Source organism: Pseudophryne corroboree, chromosome 8, assembly GCF_028390025.1.
Source record: "Pseudophryne corroboree isolate aPseCor3 chromosome 8, aPseCor3.hap2, whole genome shotgun sequence".
Taxonomy (NCBI): Eukaryota; Metazoa; Chordata; class Amphibia; order Anura; family Myobatrachidae; genus Pseudophryne; species Pseudophryne corroboree.
Genome location: NC_086451.1, coordinates 212,610,781 through 212,626,408, shown reverse-complemented (window position 1 = coordinate 212,626,408; position 15,628 = coordinate 212,610,781).

Below are 15,628 nucleotides of genomic sequence, written 5' to 3'. Positions count from 1 at the left end.
CTCTTCCAGAGGCTCAGACCTTCGTGAAAGGGGTTCTGCACATCCAGCCTCCATTTGTGCCACCAGTGGCACCATGGGACCTGGTGTTGCAGTTCTTTCAGTCGGATTGGTTTGAGCCTCTACAAGAGATAGAGTTGAAGTTTCTCACTTGGAAAGTGGTGATGCTTTTGGCATTGGCATCCGCAAGGCGGGTGTCTGAATTGGGGGCCTTGTCTCACAAGAGCCCTTACCTGATCTTCCATGAAGATAGGGCAGAGTTGAAGACTCGTCAACATTTTCTTCCGAAGGTGGTTTCATCTTTCCACATAAACCAACCTATTGTGGTGCCAGTAGCTACTGACACGTTCACTGAGTCAAAGTCTCTAGATGTGGTTAGGGCTTTGAAGATTTATGTCGCTAGAACAGCTCGAATACGGAAAACAGAGTCTTTGTTTGTCCTGTATGCCCCCAACAAGATTGGGTATCCTGCTTCCAAGCAGACTATTGCGCGTTGGATCAGAAGTACAATTTAGCACGCTCATACTATGGCTGGATTGCCGTTACCGACGTCGGTGAAGGCCCATTCCACTAGGAAGGTGGGCTCTTCCTGGGCGGCTGCCCGGGGGGTCTCGGCATTGCAACTTTGCCAAGCAGCTACTTGGTCGGGGTCAAACACATTTGCAAAATTCTACAAGTTTGACACTTTGGCCGATGAAGATCTCAAGTTCGGTCAATCGGTGTTGCAGGGTCATCCGCACTCTCCCACCCATACTGGAGCTTTGGTATAAACCCCATGGTCATGAAGTAGACCCCAGCATCCTCTAGGACATATGAGAAAACAGGATTTTGATAACTACCGGTAAATCCTTTTCTCCTAGTCCGTAGAGGATGCTGGGCGCCCGTCCCAGTGCGTACTTTACCTGCAGTTTTTTGTTATTAGAGTTACACAAGTTGTGTTATATTAGTTTCAGCATGTTGCTGTACTTGGTTCATGCCTGTCGGCATGTATTATGCTGAATGCCATGCTGTGTGGCATGGTTGAGGTGTGAGCTGGTATGTATCTCACCACTAGTTTAAAGTAAATCCTTTCCTCGAAATGTCCGTCTCCCTGGGCACAGTTCCTATAACTGAGGTCTGGAGGAGGGGCATAGAGGGAGGATCCAGTTCACACCCATTGAAAAGTCTTAAGAGTGCCCATGGCTCCTGCGGAACCGTCTATACCCCATGGTCATGAAGTGGACCCCAGCATCCTCTACGGACTAGGAGATAAGGATTTACTGGTAGGTATCAAAATCCTGTTTTTTCAGGATTTGTTCATGTATTGTGATTTACTGTATTGTGTTTACACACACACACACACACACACACACACACACACACACACACACACACACACACACACACACAAACTAGTATATATACCGGTATATAGAGAGGTTGTGAATTAAACTTTAATATTATTCACTTAGTAAGAGTGAATGAAAATCAACACGTAACAATTTACAGTCGGTGGTGCTCCCCAGAGTTGTAGGAATAAGTCACATAAAGTACAAAGAGAAAAGACAACTCTTTTTTTTATGGGGCACTCTTGCAATAATTTAAAACTTAACTTTTAATTAAATTTCAAGGACTAACACTGACATACATACACATAACATATAAATCTGAAAAGCAATTACTGGTGTTAATCATGAGACCTCTAAATATAATAATTTTATTCCTATATTGGAAAAACTAACCTTCTGACTAAGTTGGAGTCAATATAATAATATAATAAGTTAATGTGCCCAATTTTAGGCATTGGTCAAAGAGAGTACAGGGGAGCGGTCCCTAGCTAAAATGGATTAATTATCGTGTTGCTCAAATTAAATAATAAATTAAATAATTAAGTCAGTAGTCTCCAACCTTAATTGGGGTGTGAGCCACTTTCGGAAAAAATAAAACCTCTGGAAGAGCTCCCCCCCCTCCCCCCAATGCGCGTGCATTCCTGTGAAAGTGTGTGTGGCCTCAGAAAAGTGTGTGTGGTCTCACAAAAGTGGGCATAGCCTCGCAACAGTAATGCCCCCCCAGCAATGCCAATACACAAGTAATCCCCCCCAGCAGTACCAGATACACAAATAATGCCCCCCAACAATGCCAGATAAACAAGTAATGCCCCCCAGCAGTGCCAGATACAAATAATGCCCTCCAATAGTGCCAGATACACAAGTAATGCCCCCCAACAGTGCCAGATACAGAAATAATGCCCCCCAGCAGTGCCACATACACAAATAATGCCCCCCAACAGTGCCACATATACAAATAATGCCCCCCAAGCAGTGCCAGATACACAAATAATGCCCCCCAACAGTGCCAGCCAGATACACAAATAATGCCCCCAGCAGTGCCAGATACACAAACAATGCCCCCTCCCAGCAGTGCCAGATACACAAATAATGCCCTCCAGCAGTGCCAGATACACAAGTAATGCCTCCCAGCAGTGCCAGAAACACAAGTAATGCCCCCCCAGCAGTGCCAGATACATAAATAATGCCCCCAGCAGTGCCAGATACACAAATAATGCCCCCCAGCAGTGCCATATACACAAATAATGCCCCCCAACAGTGCCAGATAAACAAGTAATGCCCCCCAGAAGTGCCAGATACAGAAATAATGCCCCCAGCAGTGCCAGATACACAAATAATGCCCCCCAACAATGCCAGATAAACAAGTAATGCCCCCCAGCAGTGCCAGATACAAATAATGCCCTCCAATAGTGCCAGATACACAAGTAATGCCCCCCAACAGTGCCAGATACAGAAATAATGCCCCCAGCAGTGCCAGATACACAAATAATGCCCCCTTCCAGCAGTGCCAGATACCCAAATAATGCCCTCCAGCAGTGCCAGATACACAAATAATGCCTCCCAGCAGTGCCACATACACAAATAATGCCCCCCAACAGTGCCACATATACAAATAATGCCCCCCAAGCAGTGCCAGATACACAAATAATGCCCCCCAACAGTGCCAGATACACAAATAATGCCCCCAGCAGTGCCAGATACACAAATAATGCCCCCTTCCAGCAGTGCCAGATACACAAATAATGCCCTCCAGCAGTGCCAGATACACAAGTAATGCCTCCCAGCAGTGCCAGAAACACAAGTAATGCCCCCCCAGCAGTGCCAGATACATAAATAATGCCCCCAGCAGTGCCAGATACACAAATAATGCCCCCCAGCAGTGCCATATACACAAATAATGCCCCCCAACAGTGCCAGATAAACAAGTAATGCCCCCCAGAAGTGCCAGATACACAAATAATGCCCCCAGCAGTGCCAGATACACAAATAATAACCCTCAGAAGTGACATACACAAATAGTGACCCCCAGCAGTGAAAAATACACAAATAATGCCCCCCAGCAGTGCCAGATACACAAATAATGCCCCTGCAGTGCCTAATACACAAATAATGCCCCCCAGCAGTGCTAGATACACAAATAATAACCCTCAGAAGTGACATACACAAATAGTGACCCCCAGCAGTGAAAAATACACAAATAATGCCCCCCAGCAGTGCCAGATACACAAATAATAACCCTCAGAAGTGACATACACAAATAGTGACCCCCAGCATTGAAAAATACACAAATAATGCCCCCCAGCAGTGCTAGATACGCAAATAATACCACTGCAGTGCCAAATACACAAATAATGCCCCCCAGCAGTGCCAGATACACAAACAATGCCCCCCCCCCAGAAGTGACAGATCCAAATCATGCCCCCTAGCAGTGCCAGATACACAAATAATGCCCCCCAGCAGTACAATACACAAATAATGCCCCCCAACAGTGCCAGATACATGTACAGTACTTCAAATAGAAAATAAATGAATGGAGCACCTCTCCAATACGTGGAACTGGCTGCCTACACTGTTTAAACCAGAGTATGGGCGTATCCCACTCCCAAGGTAACAGTAATTACGCAAAAAAGATATGGAATAGACTGTGTTGGGCGCCAAATGACAAAGTACAGCAGAATGTAACAATAAGTATCAGAATGGTCGAATACTGAGAAATAAATTAAACGGACATCCCTTTACAATACTTTAGTTCAGACGTGTAGAGGGTTCTCTGAATTCCTCATATGCAGAAAGGCAATCTCAGCAGGAACTTGGTTCGTGGTACCATAAAAATAGAGAGATAGGAATATCTAGTATAATACAGTTTTATTCCTTCACATCCAAAAAATTCACATAAACATATGATAAATCTCCAGATTAAAATATATAGTTCGATCTCCTAAATAGAGCACATGCAGCATAGAAGATGATCACCAAGCTGTGTATAGAGGTTGTAATTACCGGATAGTGGGAGGATAAATAATCCTCAAACCAGCGTGTTCTTTAACACCAGGTAGCCTCCCGGGAAATGGCGTCCTGGATTTTACGGCAAAAACTCCTTCCACAGACAGCAGAGAAAGCACCCCCCGCTGTGCCGACGCGTTTCAGGCCTTACTAGGCCATTTTTCAAGGCTAATGTGCTCCCCATGCAGGCTAAGACACTTTTATTCATAGAGTAACCAATCACAATCTTAATTTGCAAGTAATGACACCTGTGTAAAACATGGCCCCTTCCATGTGTTGATTTGAGTTGTCATGACGACCACTTCCGGTCATCATGACTGGAAGTCATAAAACGGAGCGCTGTTTACTTCCTCGGTCTCCTCCTGATTGTTGCTAGGCAATGAAGTCCCGTTTGTAAAAACTATTGTTCGTAGCTGTTATCCAACATAATAGTTAATTTCCTCAATAGGCAAGGTAACTGCATAAGAGTCCATATTCAGAGCCTATTAATTAAAAGAACAGCTTTTAAATGTAGAACATGCCGCTTTGAGGCATTTAAAATGTACACAAAATATGATAAATATTCATAAAATGATCAATAGAATATAAACAGCATTACGAATTATTCCATCCTTTTTTATGCTGTTTATATTCTATTGATCATTTTATGACTATTTATCATATTTTGTGTACATTTGTCATTGGCGCCCAACACAGTCTATTCCATATCTTTTTTGCATAATTATTGTTACCTTGGGAGTGGGATACGCCCATACTCTGGTTTAAACAGTGTAGGCAGCCAGTTCCACGCATTGGAGAGGTGCTCCATTCATTTATTTTCTATACGTAACAGTTTCCCAGGAAATAACCTCTGAAAGTGCTGCGGTGACAATGTTCAGTTATAGAGAACACAGGAGATCCACTTTAGATAACTTATTTAAAGATGATGGAGAACATATCGAGTTATTGGATGAGAGTTTAGAGGATATTATGAGGAAGTTAGAGAAAACTCTCATCAAAGAGAATAAGATTTGGTGGGAGACAGTGATGCTGGAAAAATATATAATAAAATCAGATAATCCCTAAGGGCCTCCAAATCAACAAACAAGCCTCCTTTGATAGTTCATCAGGAGAGTTTAAGGAGGAATAGGAAAGGATAATTAGCGATTGCTCATTTTCACTTATGAATTTAATTGTAGAAGAGAGAAGAAGGGAATTAGAGAAACTAGATAGTGAAATTAAGGTATATAGAGATCTGGTGACCCCTTTTGCTGACCTCAATGATTTTAAAGATTTAGAACAAAGGATAGAAGCTAACATCAAAAAAGGAGACAAGACCTTAATAGACAGGATAATAAGGAAGTATATCAGAGATAAAAAACAAAAGACTGAAAAAGCTAAACATGAGGAGGAAATAGATCAGGAGGACAGAGAAATAAGAACTCCCTCTCCCCCGAGATTAAATAGAGAGCGAGAGAACAGATTTACAAGAGATGGAAGTAACATTAGAGGAAGGACTGAGAGAGGGGAACGGGAATATAGACATACAGTAGACTCCGATAGAAGGAGAGGAATACATCAAGATAGGAGAAATAATAGATATTTTGGAAACACCACCTTTGAACCAAGACAGAGAACAAATGGATCTCCCATCAGGACGAATCATATTAGATTCCGTAATGGAGGAAGGAATCAAAGATGGGAAAGAAATGAGACACAGGGTTATGCTACACCGCTCCCACAACGGAATAGATTTGCCCCGTTGGATACCAAAGAAGGAGGGAATCATTTTTTAGGGAGGCGAGTTCTGCGAACCTACCGGAGATAAATCCATCTAGAAAAACACATAGGGGAAAAAGGGGTGAATACAAAAAAGACGTAAAAGGACGAATAAAGTAAAAAGAGTGCGAAACAAGTTGCATCAGAGTGACAAGAAAACAACTTCAACATCTATGAATAATTTGGAGAAGGAAGATGGGACCACCACAGAACTCACTAATCATGAGGAGAAAGAGACAGGAAGAACAAAGATATTTAACATTAGTTCACACGTGTTATCCAAATTTGAGGTCTCTGTGTTAGAGAAGGGGCTAAAATATGCCCCCACCACCTCACTAGACAAGTTTTCCACATTTATTGATGTACAAAAATTTGTAAGAAAACTTTGTCTCAAAAAAATTTTTCTTACCAAAGAAACAGTACGGGAACTAGGAGAAACAGAGCTTGTGCCCAATACCCCCTTCAGACCTAGATCTGTTTTTTATCCACACCACATGAAGGGGGAATTACTTAGAAACATTTACCACCCTAGTTCAGGATGATATAAGAGAGATGACCACCAATGGAGTCAAGTGCAATCTGACTTTTAAAGAGAGGGCGGCACTCAAATCTCTTAAAGCAAACACAGAATTTGTGATTAAACCCGCCGACAAAGGCGGTTATGGATAGGATATGGTACGTCAATTAAGTTATACTTCATTTAGCTGACAGAACCACCTACCATAAATTAAGAGCTGATCCCACATCCAAAATTCAAGAAAAACTAGAGACCCTTGTGAAAAAGTATGGGACTCTGAAAGTATTGAACGAAAAAGAGCAGGAATTTATTTCAAATAAGGAACCTGTCATTCCAGTCATATATCTTTTCCCTAAGGTTCGCAAAGACGCACAACACCCTCCCGGATGTCCTATTGTGTCAGGAATCGAGTCTATTACTGCCAGTCTATCAGAAATGATTGACTACCATCTACAACCACTGGTACTAACTAATAAATCCCATCTAAAAGATACCAAGGATTTATTAAACTATCTACCCACTGTCCCTTGGGAGGATGGCATGTTGCTGGTCACAGCGGACGTCAAATCCTTATATATGATTATTGACCATGATGCAGGAATAGGAGCGGTCTCCGATTTTCTTAACAAAAGTGAAATCGATACTAACATTCAGAACTTTGTTGTAGAGGCAATCCGATTCATTTTAGTGAACAATTATTTTATGTTCGATGGAGACTTTTACCTCCAAAAGGTCGGGACGGCCATGGGCACCAGGTTCGCCCCAAGTTATGCCAACTTATTTATGGGGAAGCGGGAATCGGACTATGTCTGGGGACCCAACCCATTTGGGGCGAACCTGGTGTCATGGAAGCGTTACATCGACGACATTATCTTTATATGGAGAGGAGGAAGGGAAGAATTGGAAAATTTCTGCATTTATTTAAACAATAATCCATTAAACATAAATCTTACCTTCCACATAATTATGGAGAGTATAAATTTTCTTGATATTACAATATACATAAAGGATGGCAACCTATGTACAAAAACTTATACCAAACCGACAGACTCCCAAACATACATAGACAGAAACAGCTGTCATCATAAAAACTGGTTAAAGTCAATACCCAAAAGCCAATTCAAGAGAATCAGATGAAATTGTTCTGAGGACTTAATGTTTGAACAACAAGCTGAACAACTAGAGAAGAGATTCCAAGGGAGTGGATATGAAATTGAACATGTTAGGAGAGTTAAGCAACAAACTCTGGGAATCAATAGGGAAGAACTCCTGAAAGATAAATAGCAAACCAGGGGAAACTCCAATCGATTTGAATATGCGTTTGTAACTAGTTACAGTATGCAACATAAATCCTTGGAACATTCAATCAGGAAGCATTGGAATATTTTTAAAAAAGACCCGATATATTAAAAAGATATTCTGCCAGATAAACCGGTGTTTATTTATAAAAAGGCTCCGAACATAAGGAACAATCTTGTTAGAAGTGATCTCCCGACCCTAAAGAAAAAAGGACAGATCAACACCACAGGTTTTCACCGGTGTGGGTCATGTGCAGGGTGTAGAACTATTAAGACGGACAGTGGGAAGTAGCTAGAAAAATTGGAGATCAATGGACAGACGCACCTGATCAATGACTTTATAACGTGTAATATAAAGAACGTCATATACGCTATAGAGTGTTCATGCCACATGTTCTATATAGGTAGAACATCAAGGCCTCTAAAAGTACGTGTGAGCGAGCACTTGAGGAATGTCAAGAAATGTCTTGAAACCCACGCACTGTCCAATCATTTAAAAAAAATTCATAATTGTGACCCAGGCCATATCCTAAGATTTGTTGGGTTAAAATGGGTAGAAGCAAACCATCGCCAAAAAAAACACCCCTAAATTATTGGCCAAAATGGAGATGCAATTAATTTATAAATATAATACACTCATACCTAGGGGTCTCAATTCAGACTTTGAAGTTAAATGGTTTTTATGAATTTTTCTATGAATTATTTCATCTTATATATAAATTCTTTTTACACTTTTTATAATTTACTAATTATTCCATATTTACATTACCCTCTGTACTCCTTTTATATTACGAATTATTCCATCCTTTTTTATGCTGTTTATATTCTATTGATCATTTTATGACTATTTATCATATTTTGTGTACATTTTAAATGCCTCAAAGCGGCATGTTCTACATTTAAAAGCTGTTCTTTTAATTAATAGGCTCTGAATATGGACTCTTATGCAGTTACCTTGCCTATTGAGGAAATGAACTATTATGTTGGATAACAGCTACAAACAATAGTTTTTACAAACGGGACTTCGTTGCCTAGCAACAATCAGGAGGAGACCGAGGAAGTAAACAGCGCTACGTTTTATGACTTCCAGTGACGTATGCGTGGAGGAGTGAAGCAAAAGGGCGGAAGTGATGGCCCGTCCGTGACAGCTGACCTCCGACGGTTACCTAGCAACCGGAGGTCTCTGGAAATGATACAACCATGGAGACGAACCACTAAACGGCCGCTCCTAGCGGTAACTGATATGGCATACTCACAATGCAGTAGGATCAGTGTGCAATACTTCAGTGCCGTTTTATATAGGACCCATTTAAAGACTTTTTTTTAAGGATGTAGTGTGATGCACGACCGGAAGTGGTCGTCATGACAACTCAAATCAACACATGGAAGGGGCCATATTTTACACAGGTGTCATTACTTGCAAATTAAGATTGTGATTGGTTACTCTATGAATAAAAGTGTCTTAGTCTGCATGGGGAGCACATTAGCCTTGAAAAAGGGCCTAGTAAGGCCTGAAACGCGTCGGCACAGCGGGGGGTGCTTTCTCTGCTGTCTGTGGAAGGAGTTTTTGCCGTAAAATCCAGGACGCCTTTTCCCGGGAGGCTACCTGGTGTTAAAGAACACGCTGGTTTGAGGATTATTTATCCTCCCACTATCCGGTAATTACAACCTCTATACACAGCTTGGTGATCATCTTCTATGCTGCATGTGCTCTATTTAGGAGATCGAACTATATATTTTAATCTGGAGATTTATCATATGTTTATGTGAATTTTTTGGATGTGAAGGAATAAAACTGTATTATACTAGATATTCCTATCTCTCTATTTTTATGGTACCACGAACCAAGTTCCTGCTGAGATTGCCTTTCTGCATATGAGGAATTCAGAGAACCCTCTACACGTCTGAACTAAAGTATTGTAAAGGGATGTCCGTTTCATTTATTTCTCAGTATTCGACCATTCTGATACTTATTGTTACATTCTGCTGTACTTTGTCATTTGGCGGCCAACACGGTCTATTCCATATCTTTTTTGCATATGTACAGTATTTCCCCCATTAGTGATAGATACAACAGTAGTGCTCACAATTATTGCTACCTGCAGCCGCCACTGTGTCTGATGGGAGAAGAAAAGGAGAGGAGAGCCCGACACTAACACAGCATGTGCTCAGTCTCCTGCTCCATCTGAAGTATTACCGGCGCTGTCTCCTGCCCAATAGCTGAGGAAGGGGGAGCGGGGGAAGCGCTTCTCCCTGTGCGCCTATGACGGGCAGCAGTGAGAGCACCACGGTGGGCGGCACTTCACGCTAGAGGTGCGGGAGGGGATGTTGGCCTGGCTGCAGGTGCTGCCCTCGCTGCTGCTACTCACTGCCTCCGCCCTGTTCAGCGGCCTTCGCCTTAGCCTGCTCTCGCTGGACCCGGAGGAGCTGCAGGTGCTGCGGAACGACGGCTGGGCGGTGGAGAAGGAGCAGGAGCGGCGGGTGCAGTCGGTGCCAGTGACGTGCGGTAGGGTGAGGCAGGTGAGGTAGAGCCTTTCCTGTCATACTTACATTTAAACCAAAGTTTTGACTGAATAAAATATATGAAAAATACAGATAATTTGTTTGAAATATCTTCTTTGCATTATACTAATCATTTTTATAGCCCAAACTCTGGAGTAAAAAGTCTATGGCAGGTGGGGCAGTGCCTCACCTGTGTACCCTTTCCACACATCTCTAATCAAAACTCACCAGATTTTCAGGAGTTTATACTGCTGCACCTGTGTATAATGCCCAGATGTACCCTATGGCTCATATATTGCATGTAAATCTGGCTCTGGGGTTAGCCAGTGCCTCCAGAGCCATTTAGCTCACAGCACGTCCCTGGTCGGTGCGCGGTCATTTGAAATATGGTGTGGCCCTCCAGCCAATCAGGAGCCGGCGCACGAGCTCTGATTGGCTGGCGGCCGGCACCATATTAATATGCTCCCACCGCCGCGAGCAACTTAAAAAGCGGTGCCGAGCTACCATTCGCTCGCGAGCGACAGGTTGGCGACCGCTGCTTTAAGTAAACACATTATGTTGCAATATTTGAGGATTTAGCATTACAAAATTAACATCACAGCCCCATGGAAAGTAATATTGCAACATACACATATTTATTCCATGCACATCTTGTACAGTAGAAAAATAATGTAGCTAGTATAGTAACAATTTTCATTCCCAAAGCATAGTAAATGACTGTAGTATTAAAGCAGCTGACTGTGATCGATTGCAAACAATTATACAGACTTGTATTGCTGTGTTTAATTTGTTGATAGAGGATTAAGATACAGTTATGATAACGAAGAAAAAAAAGTCAGAAGGAAGGGGGGCATATAAGACATGTACCTGGTTTCTACTTCTGAAAATCTGCTACAGGAGCATTGAATTTCCAATGAGAGAACCACATGGACCACATGCACTAGTCCCAACACCTGTATCTGCTGTTAACTCTTAATGTACCAAATTTTAGGCACCGGTAAATGAGAGTAAATTGAAATAAATTGAGTAAATAATATTGCATTAAAATATCACAAATGATATGATCGCATCTTTGGATAACAATTGAAGTGAGGCCACTTCTTCAATATAATTGTTATTAAGGGGTCTATTCAAGCAGCAGTGAAAAGAGTAGAGAAACAGACCATTGGAGATGTTGCCCATGGCAACCAATCAGCATCTCCCTTACATTTTATAGAACGTACTTGATAAAGGCTTCCTGCAAAGCTGATTGGTTGCTGTAGGCAACTTCTCCACTGGTCCTTTTCTCCACTCTTTTCACTGCTTCATAAATAGACCCCTATGTACCAGAAACATTATAATAAACTAGAAAATCTAGGAAAAAATAGCTTTCACATGCACATGGCATATATATGATTGAAGACAGCAGAAATTATCATCTTTCGTTGGGCCTATTTAATTTGAGCAACAATCCATTTTAGCTAAGGATCGCTCCCCTGTACTCTCATTGACCAATGCCTAAAATTGGGCACATTAACTTATTATATTATTATATTGACTCCAACCTAGTCAGAAGGTTAGATTTTCCAATATAGGAATAAAATTATTATATTTAGAGGTCTCATGATTAACACCAGTAATTGCTTTTCAGATTTATATGTTATGTGTATGTATGTCAGTGTTAGTCCTTGAAATTTAATTAGAAGTTAAGTTTTAAATTATTTCAAGAGTGACACATAAAAAAGAGTTGTCTTTTCTCTTTGTACTTAATGAAAAAGATGACCAGGACAGAAAACTATGACAAACTAATAATAAACAAGACACTATATAACACAAGACATTGGGCCTAATTCAGACCTGATTGCTACGGTTTTTGCATCCCTGCGATCAGGTAGTTGCCGCCTACAGGGAGAGGGGGAAATTTCTATGCAGGTGTACGATTGCATGTGCAGGAGAGCTGCACAAACAGAAGTTTGTGCAGTCTCTGCACAGCCCAGGACTTACTCTTCCAGTGCGATGATCGGGGCCGGAGCTGACGTCAGAATCCCTCACTCCAAACGCCTGGTCCCGCCTGCGTTTCTCTGGACACTCCTTAAAAATGGTCAGTTGCCACCCACAAACGGCCTCTTCCTGTCAGTCACCTTGTGATCGCCTGTGAGATCGCTTTACTCGCACATCCCGTAGTTGCCCATCGATTCCCGTCTCTGCGGACCGGCGCACCTGCGCATTGCGGTGCATACGCATGCGCAGTTCAGACCTGATCACAGGCTGTACGAAAATGCAGCCTAGCGATCAGCTCTAATCAGGCCCAACTATCAGACGCAGTGCAGCACTCAGAAATCACCAATAAACTACAACAACTCATCAATTCCACAAACTACAACCCCTCCACACTCAACTAAACCCACAAGAATCAGATGGTTTGGGGCATATTTATATGATTTTGATATGACCCTCCCACTTTCAACCAATCACAGACGTATTTTAACTAGATACTGTATGCTTACTTTAATAATCCTCAACTGCCCAAATCCTGCAGTTTTCGGCCACCTTGATACTTGTCCTATATTGTCTTCAACTGTAAGTCACTGTTTTCCTGTTTTGATTATATGCATATGTACTCTGTAATTAGGCGCTGCGGAATCCTTATGGTGCCATATAAATAAAGGATAATAATATGCGACCGGCCATATTGTACCAAATGTGGCTGCACTAGGAAAATAGGAATAGGAGTTAAATCCAGCCTTGTGCAGCTGTGTTTCACAAATTCATCTGTAAACACGTTTGCAGAATACGATTCCATGCACCATCAAAAAACATGGATTACACAAACGTGGGAGCTTAGTAAATTTCTGATTCTGAACCTTCAAAAATCGACACAAAATCGGTCAAAGCCAACCGAGATTCATCTCGGTCAGAATCGGCAGAAACAAGGGAGTTTAGTAAATTTACCCCCTAGTATCTGGCGGAAGCATGGAGGACAAGCCGTAAAATTAGTTGTTTCTCACTAAGGTGTCTTGTCACCTGTTCCAGCAGGATTACCTTGATTTAACTGCTGTGGGTACGGTTTAGGGGGCCATTGTGTAGGTCTTGGTGTGAGCTGTTCAAGGATCCCTGCAGCGGAAGCTGCAAAGTGCTGTCAGGGAGAGTCGCTTCACATGTGTCGCTGTTGAGAAAAGTTTGTCAGCTGCATATGGGTAGCAAGACAGGCTGATCTGGAGACCTGAGGGGCAGGGACCACATAATACCTATCGTCACATGGATCCAAATGGTGGCTGGTGGCTAGCGCTGGGAACAGACTGTATAGTCTCAGGATTCAAAAGAAAGGAGCAATGAGGGTATCTTGATGTATTTCTCGGCGGTGGTGCGCAAACTGTTCCTTCTGATGAAACCAAGATGTTTGGTACCATTTTGGGATTTTTTTAAGGTTCTTAATCATTGGAGACACCTAAGATTTTATTTTTATGCACTTATAATGTACTACTATTGTATGTGGCTGTTACTGTAATTAGAACAGCATGTAAACAATGTTTATACTAGAGATGAGCGGTTTTGGTTTCAGAGAACCGAACCCTACCGGACATCACGTCATGCGCCCGGATACGAGTCAGGCTCGGGTTTTCCCGGCTGACTCGGAAACCAGAACGAGGCAAAACGTCATCATCCCGCTATCAGATTCTCGCGGTGTTTGGATTCCATATAAACAGCCGCGCATCGCCACCATTTTCACTCCGGCATTGTAGAGTGTAGAGAGAGGACGTGTCTCCATCCTCAGTGTCCTCTGTGTCCTCAGTGTCTGTGTCTTGTGCTGCACCTATCCAGCCACAGTGGTGGTGTCCTCTGCTGCCATATGTCTAGTGCTGCTGTATAAGTACAGTCCAGTGGTGCTGTGTTGTGTTGCAAAAGTCCAGTGGTGATGTATTGTGCTGCATCAGTCCAGTGGTGGTGTCTTGTGCTGCATCAGTCCAGTCACAATGGTGGTGTCCTCTGCTGCCATATGTCCAGTGCTGCTGTATAAGTCCAGTCCATTGCAGTGGTGCTATGTTGTCCTGCATCAATCCAATGGTGGTGTCCCTGTGCTTCCGGCCTGCCGTATATGTCCAGTGATACTGCCGTATATGTCCTGTGATCCTGCCGTATATGCTATGTCCATTGATACTGCCGTATACAGATGGAGCCACGCTCATCTTGGCCTCTCTGCTGCGCCTAGGCACACCATGGTTTATTAGCATAAACCCTTCATCTATTGTTCTCAGCTGCAATACAATACAGAGAGAACAATACAAAAGGGGATTAAGTCATTACAGCAGGGGATTAAATCCGACTGCCCTGGCTCAATTAATCCTATTAAAAGCCAAGATAAAGATGACTCCATCTGTATGTCCAGCGGTACAGCCGTATAAATCCAGTGATCCTGCTGTATAATTTGTCAGGATTCTGATTTTGTCTGTTCCCGGAGGGGACACTAGTGGGTCAGTGTTGGAATGACGTATGAGGCGTGGAGACTGAATAAAGTCCTGCGCATATGCGCTGATGTTTAATAAATACAAAGGTCACAGGACAATGATATAATAATAAATGGTACATAGCATTGGTAGTAGCAGAACGGAAATGATAAACGGTAACTGAATCCAAGGTAATAAAAAAAAGTCTCTGGCAACGCAAATATTTATTGGTGACAAGTTGATGGCAGAATGCAGAAGGTTTAAAGCAAATAAAGTCACTGGTAACACAACCGTGAAATAACTTGATAAGTGCAAATGGTTTGGAAAACAGAACTCCGGTAATACTTGTAAAAGCACACTGTCTCTGTAACATAAAAGTTCTTTAGCCAAGCAAGGCCCAGGCAGGAGACAGTCCTAACTCAGCATGCTTGTTAAGTGCTGGATGCAATGCACAGAATGGAATGCTGGTAATAAGGTGCACAAGTTAGGCAATGAATAACACCTGAGGAGAGTCTCTTACTGCTGATGAACTGTTGCAGGCTGTGGCTGGAGTTTGTAGTTCCACAGGAACACTGGAACAGGGAAACAACGTGGAAATTCCAGAAAAAGGAGATCGCTGGAAACGGGATTGCAGACTGGAACTGGAAACGGAACTGGAATGGAACTGCTGGAACCTGTAGTTCCACAGGTCCAATACACTGGGGAATCTCTGCAGACAGAAAACAGGAGACGCCTGTTCAAAGGATGTGACACGTTGTCGAAGGCGATGAGACTGAGCCAGGAACTGGAGTTTATACCCCT